Consider the following 20261-nt stretch of genomic DNA (forward strand, 5'->3'; position numbering starts at 1 on the left):
GCGCTCTAGTTGTTCGTTAGAACACTCTGGGACATTCTGTCATTGGGCTATACTTGGGCTACATCTGGGTGATATTTGGGCTACATTTGGGCTCTTTTGTCTCTGGTGGCCATTTTGGGAGACTTATTTGTTATGATGTTTCCTAATTTCCTCATTTACTACAGTCTCCTCAGTAGGAAATACTTTCAGTTTTTTACTTTGATTCCATCAAGAAGGCATTCAGATGTGTCACACATTTGCCATAAATTCAGAATGTTAGCACTCTAGTTGCTTATTAGATCACTGTAGTAAAGCTACTGCTCACCAGGGAAGTCTGCTGCTGGTATTGAAAGTGCATGTTTCAGTCTGCATGTCCGAATTTTGTAATGAAATAGAAGAGGATTTGAGAAATCACTCAAAATATACCCTAATTTTTCTTTCTGCAGCACTAATCATACTTTCTATGGCAAAATGAACCCCCTCATTTTGTTCCTTTTTAAATTAAATGTTTTAAGAGTTACCACTTTATTCCAACCAAGATGGCTTCAGGTGTGCCATACGTTTGTCATAAGTAGGACTGTTAGCGCTCTAGTTGTTCTTTAGAACACTCTGGGAAGCTGCAGTAGAACACAAAGGAATCAACTGACAGTCTTTGCCCTTGTTGGATGTACATGTTTTACTGAGAATGTCAGACTTCATTCTCACATGACTGAGAAAGATAATGTGAATTTACAGAAAATATGCTCTCAGTTTAGCTTATAGATCACCTTCCAAACCTCTCTGGGAAAAGCATGAGAAAATAGTTTTCTCTCAAACATGATTCATGATATCACAGCAGAAGGCTTTTTCACATGGTAAAATCACCTTAGAACACACCACAATTCCTAAAATGAGTATGGTACCATCAACAAATGATTTATAATGTAACTAAAGTCTTAAAACATTCTATTAACTGCAATGACTTTTAATGAGGTGCTATCATGTATATTGGTCCCAAGATGGCTGCCAAAACTTCTTGGATGAAGTGCTGACAGCCAATCAGATCTCACGATGAGATGTGTGGTTAGGCTCCGCCCAGATATATATGTGATTTTACTTTTGATTTTCTCAGGAACTTCTGAATGGATTTACACCATTTAAGCAAAAGGCACCAGTCTGAACTGAGGACTACCTCTTTGCCAAATTTCAAGTAATTCTGTTCAGCCGGTCGGGCTGTACCTTCGACTAAAGGTCCTATGGGAAAATGCATGGGGAAAACGCGTTTTGGGACCCCCCTTTTTTCTCAGCCCCCGCTTGACGAATCACCCCGAGACTTTCAGGGTAGGAGCTGAGCGGAGCGCCCCATTAGTTTTGAAAAATTCACGAAGATAAGTCAACTGGCGCCAAAGTTATTCAAAATAGAATTTTCAGATTTCCTATGGGAACTCGGTCCTAACTATAACTATCTACTGGCGACCGCCAGTAGATAATATATATGCCAAACACTCCAACACTTTCTTGTGCATTGAAAAGAGGAAAGCACACATGTCTCTGATTCCGAAGTGGTTTATTACAGACCCCCTACCCCTCTAACAAATGCGTTTCGCCGCCTCGCTTCGACAAAAAAATATATATATATATATATTCCCGATGGATTCTGGGTAATGTAGTTTGTGTCAATGTACCTTTTGGGTGCAGTTCCATTTTGAAGCCCTCAGATGGGCTCCGGCGATCAAAAGATCCAAAATGGAACTGCACCCAAAAGGACATATTTTTAATCAATTAAATAATCAATTAACAATTGATGATTAAATTATTTAATTGATTATTAATCATGTACATTGGGTAATAAGTGTAGTATCTTAAGTCATATGTTAGGTGCAGGCTGCTGGGCTTTTAGGCGTATATGGTAGGAAGTTAATTAGGTAATATTTTAAAAATAATTAATAATGTATTATTTAATTGATCATTAATTATGTAAATTGTGTAATAATTGTATTTTTTAAGTTATGTATTAGGTGCAGGTGGCTGGGTTTGAAGTGGTACATGGGTGAAAATGATATTAACAACAACGATATTATTGAAAACGATATTACTTACCTAAAAAAAACTATATTCTTGACAACGGTATTTCTGTATCACAATATTTTTCAATCACAACATTGAATCAGGCCTTGTTTTGTTTACAAAATCTATGCAATATGCAGTAACCTTCTCCTGAATCCTGACTCCTGATTCAAGAGTTTTGCAAGTTTACTTTGATGTGTTTTAATTACATTAAATAGTTAATAGCTTCCCAGAGTATTTAGAAGTACTCCTGCTAGTTGTTGTCTGCATGAAGTTTTTGTCATGGTGGTCTCTCAGTCCTGGATTACCGACTTACTATGTGTTGTCTTTCGGTCCAGTTGCCTTTGATGGATAACCCTTCGGAATAATCCTATAGTGGAGTTCACCTCGCAAGCATCCTTTGGAATGGGTGGGAGTAGGACCTTCCTTTGTGAATGGCTTACCTGTTAGTGCTAGCCTACTGCTATCACCAGCGTTAAAAAAGACCCTTTGGCAAACCCTGCAATAAGGTTTGGGAAGACTGAAAGTGGTAGCAGCACTCGCTTAATCTATTCAGTTAATAACTAAGGCTCTGATTTCAATGGTAGTCGGTTGGACTGCCACTGGCTATTGCAGCAGTCAGGAGACCGCCCGACAAACAGGCGGCGTTCCAACCACCACACTTCAATGTGACTGCCATGCTGGCAGTCGGAAAGTGCTCCGTATCATGGCAGCCTGTGCTGCGGCCAAGGAAAAGGGCAGACACACAAGCCGCTGTGACGCAGAGCACTTCCTGCATGTCCATTGACCGTGTGCCATGCACCATGTCATGCATGGCACACGGTGTATGGAGGTGAGTGGGGCCATTACATGTGCCCCCAGGCCCACTTTGCAGTGGCCCACAACAGCTGGGGACCCTGTTAAGGGCCCCCAATAGCCATTTCCGACAGCCTTCAGAAGGCAGTGTTCCTGTCATGAACAGGCTGTTGGAAAGGGATATCCAAATCCCAGCAGCGGTGTCTGCCTCGGCATCACTGCCATTCAGGGCTGCAGCTCTGACTGCCGGCCCGTCAAGATCTGAGATCCTGGTGGAGGTGGCGATCTGGACTCCGCCTGCTGTGGTCCGACTGCCAGCATTGAAATGCGGCAGTCAGACTGAAGGGGTGTTGGAATTCGGATCGCCTCTGACGGCCTTTCATTGGCGGTTTGACAGCCATCATAACGAGGCCCTAAGAAGTGAACTAGTTAAGAATTTATTATTAGATTTGTTCTTGGTAAGCAGAGATAAGTAAGATTTAGATTTTTGGGCATACCCTCCTACTAGTCAATAGTTACAGCGGGTAGGACAAGGGCATTAACAAACTAGTATACACTTTGATAGGTGGCTGAGTGCTGCAACACCTCATCAAGCAATGAATCAAACAGAACTAGTCTGTTCCCACTTTGGCAGTGGGGTATACTGGACTGCAGGAAGAGGTAAGTAACCTAGTGATGAATAAATACATGGCAATGGAGTTCATGTAGGTAAGTCTGGGAGGCAAAGTCAATGAACAGTATAATATGTGACAATTTCGGAGGACAGATTCTCGTCTCCCTCTCTGAATAAGCCACAATGCTATGCCATTCAGCAATGAAAAGATAAAAGAGAGATAGCAAGTGATATTTATTGAAAAAAAACATTTTATTTCATAAAAGGAAAACCACCCTCTCAACCCGCAATAGACCTGTCCCTCACTCCAAGCAGAAACCCCGACCAATTCCCCAACTTCCCTTCCCAATCATCAACCTTCCATCCACAACACAATCCATCCCACCAAAAAAAGTTCAATAAAAAAGGGCCTTGGGGCTTCCGTTTGGGGCTTAGGAGGGTCAAGTGCCAGGCCATGTACTGCCGCCCATGCTAGAGCAGTACCAGCTCAAGCAGGGATCGGCAGTACAGGTGGCCGTTTGATGATGACGAGGTGGGGGTGTTCCACTGGGCAGCAGTGGACCCCTGTTTCAGGCATTGAAGGTGTTGGTGTGGCAAGGATGGATGTGCCTCCTCCTCTAAGGCTACCAGCCAGTGGTATTCGGCCATGAGTGCCTCTGGCACTGCACCTGGGCAGCTATCCCCTGCCAGGATGGGTGGCAACAGCAGGAGCAGCTATATCAAGAAAGTGAAAAAAAGAAAAATACAAATTGTAATTATCTGTGTAAACATTTATTTATACTATAGTGGCACAGTAGCATAACACTGCTTGCATCTAGGCCCAATGGAATTTTGATTTGATTAGTCACAAGCCAAGTTTTCCTCACACATGAATAACGTAATGCAGTAGCACTGACTGCAAGTATTCACAAATAATAGTATACTTCACTATAGTATATTTGCAACATTTAGGGAGGCATGCTGGTGGGTCTGCAACTCTTAAGCAAGTTTTTGTGAAAGCTCTAATGGTATGAAGGAAAACAACCTTAACAAGGCGGGCATCACATCGCGATGCCGTTACAACACAGTCATTACTACGACCGCGTTGTAACCACGCAATGCCATTACTATGCAAGTCGTTACATCGACTTGCGGTAGATGGCATGCTAACATTAGAAATAGTATAGTTTACTATTCCAACACCTTCCCTACTGTTACGTAGGTTGGAGTTGGAATAGTAAATTATAATTTTCTAATGTCTGCCCGCCATCTACTGCAAGTCGATGTAACGACTTGCGCAGTAATGGAATTGCGTGGTTACAACGTGGTCGTTGTAACGACTGCATTGTAATGGCATGCGGAGTAATGGCTCGCGATCTAACGAGTCATATTCTGGTATGACAGTTTATTAACGCATTATACTTATTTCTATTACTACTCTGACTACCTTTTCAATTCTACCTTGATTCTAATATTAGGGACAGATTGCATACCCTGTCACACATGTGAAGTATAATGGATATCCCATCTGCCGTAATTAGACAGTCCACAGATTCTAAACAATGCACTGTGGTACAGGGAAAGGGATATATTTTATTCAACAGGTCTGTCACGAAGTTTCCCATTTGCCAAAGTTTAAATCCGGCACTTAGTCCAACATTACACCCTGGCCTCCACCATAAAATATTTTCAACAAATACCTTCACTTGGCAGTAGGGAGTTACTCTACAGGAAGGAAAATATATAGGGATTAAGGTAAGGTAGAACTTTAGCTATGGAATGGTTTGGTTTCATTGATCATGTTCTACTCCTTTGCTATGTCACATTGGTTGATGACTGACAATTTGAAGGGAGGAGAAAAATGGAACAGGTGTGAATCTGTCATGAAAGCCATGAAATATAAATCACTTGGGCAGAAAAATGTGGCAGAGGTTAGGACTAGTAGTAGGTAGCTAAGTGGACACTGGGAAACACACCTTGTTTTCAGTTTGTATGCATTGCAACCTTTGTAAAACCGCTCTGTTAACTGAAGTAGATTCACATTTCACCACCTACACTGCAGTGGCAAATTAAACGATGCTGTAGTTTTAGGTGGCAAAATGTTGTGGGCAGGAAAATGATGGGTGGGATATTTGTCTCACTTAACAAATACAGTATTGTCAATAAGAAAGCAAGGTGATTTACCACTTGTTTCTGCCACTGCCAGGACTTCTCTCCCTCCAACTGCCTGGGCCTCCTCTGTCCAGGGCTGGCTGCTGGTGCTGGTTGCAGCACTGGAGTTCTGTGTGCCTAAAAAAACATACTACACCCATTTTGGATTCCAAATTATCCACCTAAGTAATTATTTTGCACAAAGTACAAGAGCAATACCTCACTACAGGTTTGGTTAGCAGTGTCCTAATGGAGGGATAAGGCTACAAAAGGATGAGAGTGACATGCAATTAAGGGGTGAAAGGGAATTGTCAATGAAGGACATATGGTATGGGTTGCTAATGGGATCTCATTTCTTTCCTGCTAGGATGCACTGTAATGGAAACTGCTAGTAAAGTGTATGAATAGATAACTTTGGGGGTCCATAATCATGGACACTCTCTCTGTCCCTATACTTTTTTACTATTTGATCAAGAAAGCCTCTCAACCAACATCTTTGCTGAATAGTTTACTTGGCCTGTGATCCTCTCAACATTATCAAAAATCTGTTCTCTTAACAGTATTACACAAGACATATACCAAAGTTAAGAGGGAAAGCTTACTGAAAAAGAGTGGAGAAACAGACCTCAATGCCTATGCCATACACTGGGTGACACTTGCCTGCATGATTGCCAAGAGGAACATTGCGCAGCACTGGGGGGCGTCACAGGCACCTACAATAATGGACTGGAAAAAGGACCTTGATTGGTGCATGCAACGAGAAAAATCTGTGTACATCGCGAGGGGTTGCCCCTAAAAAGGGTCCAAGATTTGGACCCCCTGGAACATATATCGAGGTGAAATATGTACCCTCCCAGACTTCACGATGTAGATGTCTCCCCTTCCCCGTAATTCCAACTGTACCATCATTTTATGCATTGATGAATCTTTGTGCTTGCAATTACCTATGCGGTGTTACTATAAAACTATGCCTTGAAGTCGATGTTTTTCTAATAAAAAGAGTTATAAAAAAAAGAAAAAGTGTGGAGAAGAAAGCTGCAGGCAGGAGAACGTCAGCTGCAGAAACAGAAAATATAGAAAACACAGGGGAATACAGCAATAGCAAACATTAGATAGGGTACTGGGAATGAAAAGTAGACAGTATAAAATAAACAAGGCCATGGTTTATTAGTAGGAAGAGGTCAAAGTAAGAAATAGTAAGAAACATGACTTTCTAGGGCCTGCAGAACCATCTGATACTGTGCTGTTGGTAGTCCCTCCTGCCGCGGCACTGGTGGCGGCTGTCAGTTGACCTACCCGCTTGACCCTCAGGTGCCCTCCTGCTCTTGGGTGCTTATGACCGGAATAAGAAGATTTAAAAAATGATTAGTGGCACTCTCTACAAAAACATTTTGACAGTCAGAGCATTGTACGTTCTAAATCAGATATCCTATTCCTAGTTTCCTAACCTAAAATTTCATTTTGAACTACTCATGCATTGAAACAAATAATCTTTGCTTCTCCACCGCCCCGTTTGATAGGGCAAGTCAGTCTCCCTTTGCATACTGCATATCAGGGATATTGGGAATGTATGGTCTACCTAAAGGCACAGATAAGAATGCTAAAACCCCTGATATGCTACTGCCCTAACGATAACAGGAGTCGGCATCCCGGTTTATATTCACCCAAGCAAGCACCTTCCTAGATCACACTGGACCAGAATCCAGACATTATCATTCACTTCACGTCAACTCCACTCTTGCGGTGCAATACCCTCCCTGAAAGGCTGACATCATACACCACTACTCAGGGCCTAGATTTAACTCCCTATTGACGATTGTCATGAAGAAAAAATTATTTTTCTTCCAAGGAGAATGTTATGTTCAAACCAAGGGCGTAGCCATGGGAGCAGCCTTCGCCCCAGATCTGGCAATCATTTATATGGACCACTTTGAACGATTGTTTATTTTTAATAACAATCCATTTCCTGACAAGATCAACCTATGGAAACGGTATATCGACGATATACTCTTGATTTGGAATGGCGATTCCACGGATCTGGCTGTTTTCCATATTTGGCTCAATCAATGCAATAACAATATCCAGTTCACAATACATTCTGATGATAAAGAACTTGCCTTCCTGGATATCAAGATCTACTGTGAGGACAACAAACTACATACAACGCTATATCGCAAGCCGACTGAACGCAATTCTTTACTTAGATACAACAGCCATCACCCACGCAATTTGCGAGACAATCTACCATTGGGCCAATTCTTGAGGATCCGCAGAAATTGTACCAAAAAGGAGGACTACATGGCCGAGTCTGAGGATCTAAGCAACCGACTGTTAGTAAGAGGATACCCGAGGAGATTGGTGAAAAAAGCACGAAAAAGGGCATGGTTCAATCCTCGCGAGACCCTACTAACACCCAAAGATAAACCTGACATAGCATTACAGAGAATGATTTGTGTCACCACCTTCTCTACAAGAATTAATGCAATTAAGAAAGTGATAAATAAACATTGGAACTTGGTAGCAGATGACATCGACCAACCGAACCCACCAATGCACTCCTTCAGGAAAGCCATGAGCGTCAAGGATCATGTAGTTCACTCCTTCCTGGAGACGACCACGAAACCTACTATTCAAGAACTTTGGAACCTTCCACCAGTAATTGGCCATTTCAAATGCGGACATTGTAAGGCCTGCGAAACTACCGAATTGACTAAAATAATTGTCTATAAGGAACATTCGATTACCCTAAATTCACTTACCAACTGTAATTCGGTTAATGTGATCTATGGCATAATCTGCCCCTGTGGATTACTTTACATTGGGCAAACACAACAGAAAGTTAAATCTAGAATTCTACAACACCATAGCAGGATTCGGTGTATTGTAGTAGGGGCCCCCCTGTTTGAGCATTGTGGTCTGAAGAACCATAAGCCTGAAGATTTAAAATGGCTGGTACTTGAAAAAGTAAGGTTGGGACCGAGAGGCGCTAATTTGGCCGCCATTCTGAATGTGAGAGAATCCAAATGGATGATACGCTTGGACACCATAGCTAATGGGTTAAATGAATTGGATGGCAGCAATGCGCAACTAGCTTGTCTGCGAACCTAAAATCTCAGATTCTCCCTTTGAGGTACTCCTCCGGGTGTCATCCCACCTGGGTAATCAGGAATTAATTCCTTCCGTTCTTTCCATTCTATTACATGTGAATAACGTTAGGCTTTGAATTTTTCTAATGCACAATGACCCTATTGCCATGTGGTGGGCCCTGTGCTCGTTTCAACACACATTTTCACTATTATGCCATGCTGTCAAATAATGTTTCTCACAAATGCAACTGTTGAACTGTGTTTTAATCTTTGCCCAGCTTTTAGCTGTCATGTAACATTTGACCAACGAGCGAATTGTAATATGATGATCTTTCGTACATAATTCATTGACCCTTCTTGTTTACTTACAGGGTGAAATAATGTTCAATCTCTACTTTAATGAATTATTTATGTTTGTTGAATATCATCAAATGACCACACAAGATGAACTGTATCAATCACTACTTGGTCTTAATACAATCGATATATATGTGCTGGGCTTTTGCCCTCCTCAAATGACTGCCCAGGCATGTGTATGTTTAACAATTTAGATCCATTTTGGGCTCCGTATTCAATACATCCCTCCTAACATGAAAGGCGACTTCCTAGTCTTTTCTCCATCTTACTACCCAACCGGCATCTAGCGGCAGCACGGTAACGGAGGTCACGTGTTTTCCCTCGCGTTCTCCCGTGAAAGACAACGGTGAGCTCGCGCGCTTCTTTTCTCATTATGTGAAGCGGTGGTAGACAACGAGGGTAAGTGCGGTTTTCGCATATAATGTCTATAGGGGACTCGGTACAGGCCTTGTCCACCAGGCTCTCACTTTGTTGTGTTTTTTCAAACGGTTGATAATTTCACTGTGTAGTTAGCTGGACTATATATATACCCAGACTCGGAGCAAAGCGTATCTCCTACCGGAGTATTCCTCTACTATGCCTTTTCCTCTCCTATAGCACCTCTATGAAACGTGTATATTGGGAAGCGCCAGTGCTTTATTTTTTACCCCGATCACGGCGCCTTACTGCATGTTAGTGTTCTTCAGTAAGCAACATCCCGAAATTTGACTTTGGGAGCGCTAGCGTAATGCATGCACCGTTACCACGGCACTGTTACCAGTATTTGGACCTCCCTGATAATAGATTCGTTTATTTTTCGGGGGAGGCTCACCACATAACTACTATGGGATTTTTCTTCACAACCCACCATGAACTCTTTTAACTTACTGCGGGGTCCGCAGCATTGATTATTAATCCTCCTCTTTTATCGTTAGATTTATTCCTTTACGGGGAATCAGCGGAGGCCCAGCCCGTTTCTGACCCTGGTACAAGTAATTTTGAGCACGGCTCCGCCTAGGCTGTCTTTGGACGACTTTAGGATCTAACTACAGAGGATTGATCTCTCTGTGGCAGAGTAAGTTTTTTGCCAATCAGGTGTACTGGATTGATATCTCAGTTTTGGGAGACTGTTATTTAATGATTACCCTAATTTCTTTAGGTGGCCATCACTCTCTACGACCCGTACCAGGAGGAGGCCTTACCCCTTTATCTCTGACGATATTCTGCGTCTCAGAACCCTGCCCTTCGGCAGATACGGTAATCTTTGGGATTTTAAGATTTAACTTTCTTCCCCCGATAACATGCGAATAATCAGCCTTACACTCGCTTTATTTGTTTTTTTTTAGGTGCCCTCTTTCTTTCCAAACGCACCCCAGTCCTGAGGAAGACCCCACTTTGTAAGGTCTTATTGAACACCTACACTAACCAAGGGGTCGAAACGTCGACATAACATTATTGCCAGTATTATCACCAGTACATGATGCACTGTGATCCTCTTTATACATGTTTTTTTTCTAAATTGTATTGCACTTTATGATTGGATCTATGCATAACGTGTTGGCAGCAATGTATCAATGCCGATCAATTTGATTGTTGTATAGTGGATTTACCTATGTGTTCACTTTTCCCTAAATTCCACACTCAATCACTGAACCCCCTCCCTCCCCTTTTCCCTCTACCCGGGGCACTTTTATTATTCATTATAAAGATTTTGCCTATTTAGCTTAATTTAGTATATGCTTACTTTAGTTCAGTGTGATTAAACAACACTTGAACCCTTTTCAGTTATTTTTGTCTAAATGTTTATTGATGTTCCTTTTGATTTGTAATTTGTGCTGGGACCAGTTTATCTATACTATAGATTTAACAAGGGGCTGTTTTGTTCTTGACCCTAAGGGTTTTGGGCAGAGAGGTGCCCACTTACTGCACAAAAATAATCCAGGGTAATGTGAGATGTGGCACCCTTGAACAATGGTGCAAGTGTGCCTGCAATGGCAGTAGGTAGCACTTAGTGCACTAGAATAAAAAGAGAGAGGAGGAATGCCACATATCTTGATAAATTAATAAATATGTTGTATTCGTGCCCTGCCTCTTTGATGCAGTGCAGCAAGTAGTCTTGCTGCCCTACGCTGCATGAAATGTTGATCAATCTGGGCCCCAATGCACTCAGCAAAGTGTATAGCTAAACCCTGGCATATTACATTGCATGCCCACTTCTTTTGGAAGAAAGCCAGTGGACACAACTGCAGGCACTCTCTGATGCTGAAAGTGCATTTATTTATGTGGGTGGCGTGGAGTTGTAGAACTTTCTTGGGTAATGGAAATCAGAACATATGATGGTGGTGGAATATTTATTCTTGAATGTGAAGGGAGGTTGGAGCTGAGGAGCTTGGAGAACAAGCTGGAGGTATCTGTGGATGTGCTTTGGAAAATAAAGAGAGATTCCTACATTTTCCCCGTGGGGTTCTTCACAATGGCGACGAGTTGAACCACAGTTTGTGCAGGTGACAGACAAATGGTACCTCCACCCCTGGATATATGAGTTTCAAGGATACAAGATAACAGATTTCATTGCTATCATTGCTGACTCCCGTGTTAGTATATCGGAAACTGCTGGAGAAGTGTGCCGATCACTTAAAGACAAGGATTTGCAAATTATTCAACATTTCTACATCGCGTACCAAGCAGTGTTCACACAAAGTGCTGACCGCGCATAAAAAGCACTGGCCTGCGCTCCACTAAATTGTGAGTACGGCGCAACACTGCACGTTTGAATTTGTTGGCATCATTCTCATATGCCTAGTGCTACTTATACAAACTGTTGCGCTGTCAAGAAACACCATATTCTTTTATGCTAGGTATTGCGTGCAGTTTGAACTTTTGAACTCTTTTCTTCTGTGTGAATAAGGATAGCCTGCAGCTTCTTCTAGTCTACTGAGCTGGTTTAGAGTGAATAAAGTTTGTGTATATTGCAATTTGGGCATGTTACAAGAATCGCATTAGAACTTCAACTGCTGCTTACTTTTGAATTATCACTTTCCCTCGCTGCTTCCCTTGTGGCTTTGCATCTCATTGGCAGGACTCCAGAACCTTTTCAATAACATCTATCAAGGTTTGGCATGAGAGTGATTAAATGTTAATGTTGCAGTGCTCCTGGCCACATCACATCAAGTACTAAGTGAATGGGCAGGAATATGACATGACGGGTGTGTGGTAGGAAAGGACACTTTGCCAAAGTATGTAGAACTAAAACCCAGTTTAGCCAAGTGCAAGAAATAGATGACACATATGAGAGTATTCATGAGTTAATTTTAAATGTGGAGGAGTGTGGAGTTTCAGGAGAATCGGAAGGCAACTCTCTTGTGCTTGATGGTGGTATTGTCAGGGAAAGCACAGACAAATTGGAGAACCCCCAATGCATTATAGGCTTGGACGAGTGCAATGTCAAGATGTTGGTTGATTCTGGAAGCCTGTACACTCTGCTCTCTAAAAAAACATATTGCGAACGGTGGAGGGATGAGGAACGATGTGGAGTAAATCATATATAAAGGCTGTTGGATATGGTGGGAAAACCATAGAAATGTTAGGATTAAAATGGATGGTGATAAGCTTTAAATGGAGGAAAGTATATGGTTGTGTGTACAGGATAAAGCAAGGTTCTGACTTACTAGGCTGGCATCACCAAAGGGATCTAAACATCATTTTGAATCCTAATGCCATGCAACCGGCCATGACCGCAGTTGTTTACAATATCGATACCTACGAAGCAACCATAATGGAGAGATATCCTGGCATTTATTCTGACAAGTTAGGGAAACATAAGAACTTTTCTCACTGAATCATTTTGAAGAAAAATGCTGTGCCAGTTGTGCACAAAGTTAGGAATGTGCCTCATTTAATGAAGGAACCTCTACAAGTGGAACTCAAGAAGTTTTGAAGACAAGGCATAATAGAGCCTATTGAGACTTCAGAGTGGTTGGCACCCATGTTGTAGCACCCGAGGATGTGGGGGCAATTTGTCTGTGTGTGGACTTGCATGATCTGAACAAAAAACATATGAGTCAATAGGCAACCCCTGCCTATCATTTCTGAAATGTTAACAGATATGGTGGCAGTGAGGTTTTTAGCGTGATTGACATGACTGCGGCGTATCACCAGATTGATCTGCATGAAGACTCTAAACACCTTACCTCATTTGTAACTCCGCTGGTGGCATTCAGTTATTGTAGGATGTCGTTGGGTATAATGACTACCTCATCGGTGTTCCAGAGAGCTATGCAGCAGATATTTGAGGGACTTGGAGAAGTCCTTTGCTTCCAGGATGATGTGCTGATAGTGGGAAGGAATAATGGGCATCATGATGAGCTAATGAATGAAGTGTTAAGGTGGATGGAAAGTCATGGTTTGACGATAAAAAAAGAGAAGTGCCAATTGAAGAAGGTTTGTGTTACATATTTAGGGCACAAGATATCCAAAGGTGGAATTAGACCTAAGAAGAGCATTGTCTCCACTGTGGAGATCGCCCCTACTCCCCTTACTAAGGAACAGTTTAAGTCCTTCCTTGGTTTGGCACAATAATGCTCAAAGTTCATGGCTGGATTGACTGAACTTGTAGAACCTTTAAGGCTATTAATGAAAAAGGGCATAGCATTTGAGTGGAATTAGCGCTGTGATGAAGCTTTTATTAGGGTGAAGGATGGTATCCTCCATGCTCTTACCCCTGGTCATTTTGACGTCAAGGCAAAACATTTGTCACTACTGATGCTAGTGAGGTAGGGATTGGAGCTGTTCTAACTCAGCTAAAGGAAGGTGAAGAAAAGATCATAGGGTTCACCTCTAGGCAGATTCGGCATGCAGAAAATTCCCATTCGGTCATCAAAAAGGAAGTCCTAGCATGTTGTATGGGGATAAAGCATTTTTCAATACTTCGTTTGGGGCCTACCTTCCAAATGCTGTACTGATCACAAGCACCACATTCATTTTTTTAAGGTATGGAGGGGTTTAGAGGGAAGCATGACCCCCAGGATTTCTGTTTTAGAATATAACTTTGAGATGGAGTATGTGAAGGGTTTAAAGAACGTGGTGGCCGATTGCTTATCAAGGACCAGTAGATTAAGTAGAGCAAGAGGTGGATGATGAAGTTGAGGAGGTGAGAGGCAGTGGTTAGGAGATTGCTTCTGACAAATTGGAGTAGGTGACAGCTATGGTGGAGAATGATGTTTTGCAACAAGTAATAAAGTGTGTCAGAAGGCTGGAAGAAGGATCAGGGAGAGGATGTCCATTTCAAAGGTTTTCGCCATGTTGAGGGTGAGTTGAGTATGTGTGATAGCAAATTGCTGAGAAGGAGTCAATTCTTACCACCTGTGGGACTCGAGACGAGAGCTGTCAATATTGCACATGAGGGGCATCTGGGCAGGAATGTGACCAAGAGATGGGTGTGGCAATTGTTTTGGTGGCCTGGTATGGACAGTGACATTGAGGTTGCGATGAGAAATTGCTATGCATCTGCAAACAGTGATAAAACTATAATTATGAGACAACCTTCTCTGGCTTGTGTGGCCCAAAAGGCCTTGGCAAGGAGTAGCGATTGATTTTCTGGGCCCAATCTCAAAGCTTGGGTCACAAAATAAATACATGATGTTTATAGTGGACTACCATTCATAGTGGTTTGTTGTTGAGACCACTTATTGTATTGAAACAGAGAAGGTAGTAGGACTTTTGGAAAGGGTATTTATGAATGAAGACTTTCCAAAAATCCTGGTATCTGACAATGGTGTACTATTAGTATCCAGGAGAATTACAGAATTTATGTGCAGACTTGGACTCAAGCATGAAAAGGTGGCTTTGTTAAGATTTCAAGCTAATGGATTGGTAGAGAGAATTAATCTCTAGATTAAGGAACATATACAACTCTCAAATTGTCAAATAGGTTATGCTGGTCTGAACAGCTGAGGAAATTGGTGGGGTCATATAGGGTAACACCCCATTCAGTGACAGAAAGAACCTGGCTTAAGGAAGGTTCCAAGGTGGCTAAAAAAAAAAGATGGTGTATAGGTCAACCGTGATGCTGTGGAGCGTGATGTGGCTCAGAAGAAATTTGTTGCCACGGAATATTACAATGTTAAGAAGGGTGTCAAGGTAACTGACATGAAGGAAGGTGATTGGGTTGCAGTCAAGAAAGGTCATCAGTGATGTCATTAGTGATGTCACTGACCATGTCATGAGTGCTGCAATATGTGACATCATCATCAGTGCATTGTGGAGGCGCGAGTTATAGTTAGCTCAGCTAACTATAAAGGCTGAATTTCACAGGTTTTGTACAAGTGAAATGTCAGCCTAACTATAACGTTCCTGCCAGTGTTTTTTTTCGGTGAATTTCTAAGGTTTTTTAAATGCTAATTCCTAACTATAACCTCTCTGAAACCTTTTTTTGTTGTTGTGAATTTCTAAGGTTTTTTAACTAGCAGTCGTGTTTGCAGAGTGGTGGAGAAAGGGGGCTGGGCCTCCAACCAGTTCTCAGGAATTCCACTAAATAGGACATACAGGAGGTACCAGGAGTGCCTCTTAGCACCCAAGGTCCCTCTGGAGTCAAGTGGACTTCATCATCCCACCAGTAGTGTGCCAGGAGAAGTGTTTATAGAGTGGTGGAGAAGGGGAGGGTGGCCTCTCAAGACCTCTTAGCGATCCCACAGGAAGTAACAAGAGAAGTAGTTGGCCCCAAGGACGTCCTTGTGGGCCATCTACCCCTCCTATTTCTTCCAATAGGTCCCACACAGCTGGATTGCTGAGTTCTGATACCAGGCCATGCACCCTTTCTCCACCAGTCTGCAAACGTGCCTCCTGGCGTGCTCTTGGTTGGGGATGAAGTCCCCTTCACTGTTGGGGCTCCTTAGGGGCCAACTTGCCTACCTGTTACCTCTAATAAGCCACACACCTTGGGATTTCTGAGAGGTGGCCGCAGGCCATGCCCCCTTTCTCCACCACTCTGCAAATGCGCCTCCTGGAGCTATCTTCATTGGGGTGCCCTTGCCTCTTGATGGTCCCTGAGGGCCAACTAGCCTTCCTATTACCTCTAGTAAGCAATTGTGGGGAACATCTTTGGGAAATTAGGCAGTCCCATCATATGCAAACCTCTTTATGCACAGGTTTGAATTGGATAACATTCTTTGCAAACAAAATTGGGTGGATAACTTAAGGTATCGTAGATACATCGACAACATCTTTCTTATTTGGAAAGGGACAAAAACATATCAGATGCTATTGAAACATTAAACTCAGTGGATGAAAGAATTGAATTTACTTTCACTATGAACAAGAACAAAATCAAGTTTTTAGATGTTCAAATTACGGATGAAAATACTTGGCTGATCACTAGTGTCTTCACCAATCCAACTGATCGAAATAATTTATTACATTAAACTAGCTTTCACCAAACATCACTTAAAAAAGCTTTTACCATATTCCCAACTACTGAGATTAAATTGCATCTATCGAAAAACTGTATGAAAATAATCAGACTATCATGGTAGAGAAATTTGAACAAAGAGGATACCCAGATCAAGTGTTAAAAACAGCCATGGAGAAAGTGAAAGTCAAAACACTGGAGGAGCTACTAGCAAGCAAAACAGGGCCCATTGAAATACAAGAAAAGAGAATGATTTTCATGTCGAAACTATCTACCCAAAGTCAAAAAGTAAAAAATATGTTACATATGGAAAAGGATTGCAAAGGACTGTTTGAATGTCAACCTAGGTTTGCCTACCTACGTACTAAGAATTTGAAACAGCTTTCGGGAAAGAAGTATGAGAAGGATGAACATAACTATATGGCACTTTGCCGTGCATGAATTGTGGTAACGGCAATAACATAATAAAACACCATACAACATCCCACACGGGGAATGATTAATTTAAAGACAACAGCCACTTGTGATACAGGCAAAGGTATTTACTTGTTAAAGTGCCCATGTGGGTTGGTATATGTGGGAAAAACGGAGAGAAAAATGAAAATACGTCTTACAGAACACTAAAAAGCAATATACGCACAAACAGCACAAAATCCACGGTCGCTGTACATTTCACTTGTAATGATCACAACATCAGTTAACTGAGATTTCCTATCTTGGAACATATACCAAGTAAGGCAGGCAGAGATAACAGTACATTTTTGCCCCAGAGAGAGAGATTTATTGGATGAATTGTCTCTACTCAGCCAGCCCGAAAGGATTGAAGAACAAATGGATTTCAGCTGCTTTCTATAGCACACTAATATTTGCTTTAACTGTCCTGATTTGAAAATGATGAGAAAATAGCTTGTATCCTTGATATGATATATTCAGTAAAAATTTGGCTATAACACCAACTTAGAATTATTAGTAAAACCCTGTCACTGTTTTATTAATTATTTATGATTTTTCAAGACAATAAGTAGAACATAAATATTTCACTTTGATGATTCATTGAACTTAATGAATATTAGGGGAATACCTAGTATTTCAGAGCATTGATTCACCTTTGCCGCTTGAGGTATTGTGTCAGTCTTTTACAAACTTTATTGACAACTGAGGCACAGCGTATTACTTTGTTTCTATTGAAAGTCCTGAACATAATTTATTCCCTAACAGTTGACTTTTAATAGTTTAATTTTCAACATAACATAATTTCTTCTGACTCGATTTAACTAAATATCACACTGCGGTATGGTCTAGATTATTTACTACTTTTCTCGTCATCACACAAGCACTTCCGGGGCAAACTCGACATATAACCCGGGCTCAATAGAAAGGTTGCATAATGGTAGGAAGATCGACCACGAGATACTAATGCACAACCATATAGTTAAGTACACTCCTTGGGTGAATAGTAATTTCATTACAAGAACGGAGGCTACATTATGCATACTTCTTTTAATGCAGTCCAAGCAGCCGCATACATCACAATATAAGAAGCTTCCAGAACAGAACATTATGAACAGATAGAAGGCATGAGCCATCAACAATCTGCTTCTTCTAAATGCAGCTCCGAGCAGATAAGTTGATTTTATTTTTATTCACTATTAGCTGCTTTCGTGTTACCCTTCATGGTACCTTCTTATTATGTGGTTTAACCCCATCCCCTCTCTCCTGCCTCCATACTGGTCACCAATTTATTGAGATCTCAATTCCATAAAATCCTCATGACCACGTGGACACCCCCCACCTCCTTACTGTTACCTAGTGTTGTTTTCCTTTTCTAATAATGCCACTCTCTTCGATTGCCAATAATAATGTTAATCCGTGAATTTTCTTCGTCTTTATCAGCCACGATAATTATGTACTAATGCCTAACACCAGCTTCCTTTTATTATCCTTCTTCATGGTTTCCCTCTGCAAATCTAATACCTGTTTAGACGAAGTAATTAACCGCGGGCTCAAAGATGCCAGCATTAACCTTCCGATGCGGGCTGCAGGCTCCAACGTTTCCCCTCATCGCGTAAAGGATTAGAGGAAGACTCCTTAGTAACAGGGACGCCACGTACTCACGTTGCCAGCAGCCTTTCCTCACCGCGCACTGACACGGCCTCCAGCTGATCGCATAGACGATCACGCTCGAGACCATTTACTGCCATAGCATCCAGGCAATAGCTGATCGCTCTAGCGCCCGAGCTACAGTTACTCAGCTCTCTAACACGATAAGCTGCTGCCAACTCTTCTGATAACAGCAAGTCCGTTTTAAATAATCCTTATACTTATTTTTATAAAAAGGGGAGAAACCATAATTTTGCCACCATCGAATACCATCTATTGGTATTATTATTTAAGAAAAAATAACGAGAGAGAGGGAAAATCGGATTTATTTCTTAACTAAAATCATAAACAGATACACCACTGTCCCTCCTCTCTTGTGGCTTGGTGCTTATCCATGAAGACTCAGACCTGAGCACTAACAACATTAACTTTACAGTACCTTTCCCAAATCCAATTTGAACATAAGCTTCCTACCTGTGCCATGTCTGACTTCGACTCAGATGACGCTACAGCCCCTACTCCTAATATAGATAATGAAGCCTTCAAAAAAATCTTATACAAAGAAATGAGGTCCTGCATGATTGAGACCCTGAGTCAGGTCATGTCCTCCAAAAGGTCACTCCCTCCTAAGGAGGACGAGATCACAGAATTATTGAACGAAGATATTACTGTCATAAGAGGTAAAAAACTAAAGAAAAATAAAAACATTTATCAAATAACCCCTAAGAGCACATTGGGAGGTCCTAGCACCTCATCTAATCCTGAAGGTCCTAGCACCTCAATTAATAATGGAGGTCCTCGCACCTCGAACTCCCTGGGTGTCCCTAGCGGACAAACTACTCTGGTGTCCATGCCGGCACAAAATATCTGGGTGTCTCCAGCGGCACAAAATATCACAGTGCTCAGTACAATATGGAAGATAACGAGTTCCATGACGACGACTCTTCAACCATACCCGATGAGTACGTTCTAGATCTAGACGATCAACAATTTTACAGTTCTGCGGAGGAACTCCCCTCATCATCAAAGGACAACATCCTTGACCCCTTTGGGGAAGAAATGTTTTCACCACTAAATATCAAACACCCCAGAAGCTTCGAGTGGTGGCCACAGGACCACGCTATTGAGGACAAGACCTGCCAAACTCCTAACTTGGACCCAAAACTGATTAAATACCTTTTCAAGCTGAGAAGGGATCCAAGCAAAGGGATAGAAAGGTCCCTCAAGGGTACCAGGACCGTCTGATCAACATTGTGGGTCCCTTAGCCAGAATCATAGACTCTGCTGAGGAAAGCCACATCAATGGCACACCTCTTAATACTGACTTAATCAGGGACTGGAGCCAAAGGGAACTAATTTTACTGTGCAATGCCAATGCAAGCCTCAATGCTGAGAGAAGAAGAGTTGTACTAACCAAAATTAACCCTAAACTTAGTGACATAGCCGACAGAGAGCCCTCACAAAACCCAAAAGGGTTACTTTTTGGAGAAGATCTTATAAAATCTCTGGGAAAGTACGTGTCTACTTTTACAGACTTGGATAAGGTCCAGCAAAATATGCGGAAAGTGTTTAATCCTAACCTTTTTTGCTGGGCCCGAAGAAGGGGCCTCTCTTCCGGCTGTTTCTTTCAAAGGCCACAATTCTACCCCCAGAGAGGGAGAGGTCCACGCAACAGAGGGTTTAGATCACGTGGACCCTCCAACAGCAGTATTGCACCAAGTGAGTACCCCTCCCCTTCTTTCCCCCAAAAGGAAGGAGGCGGACTCAAATT

Source organism: Triturus cristatus, chromosome 6, assembly GCF_964204655.1.
Source record: "Triturus cristatus chromosome 6, aTriCri1.1, whole genome shotgun sequence".
NCBI classification, from domain to species: Eukaryota; Metazoa; Chordata; class Amphibia; order Caudata; family Salamandridae; genus Triturus; species Triturus cristatus.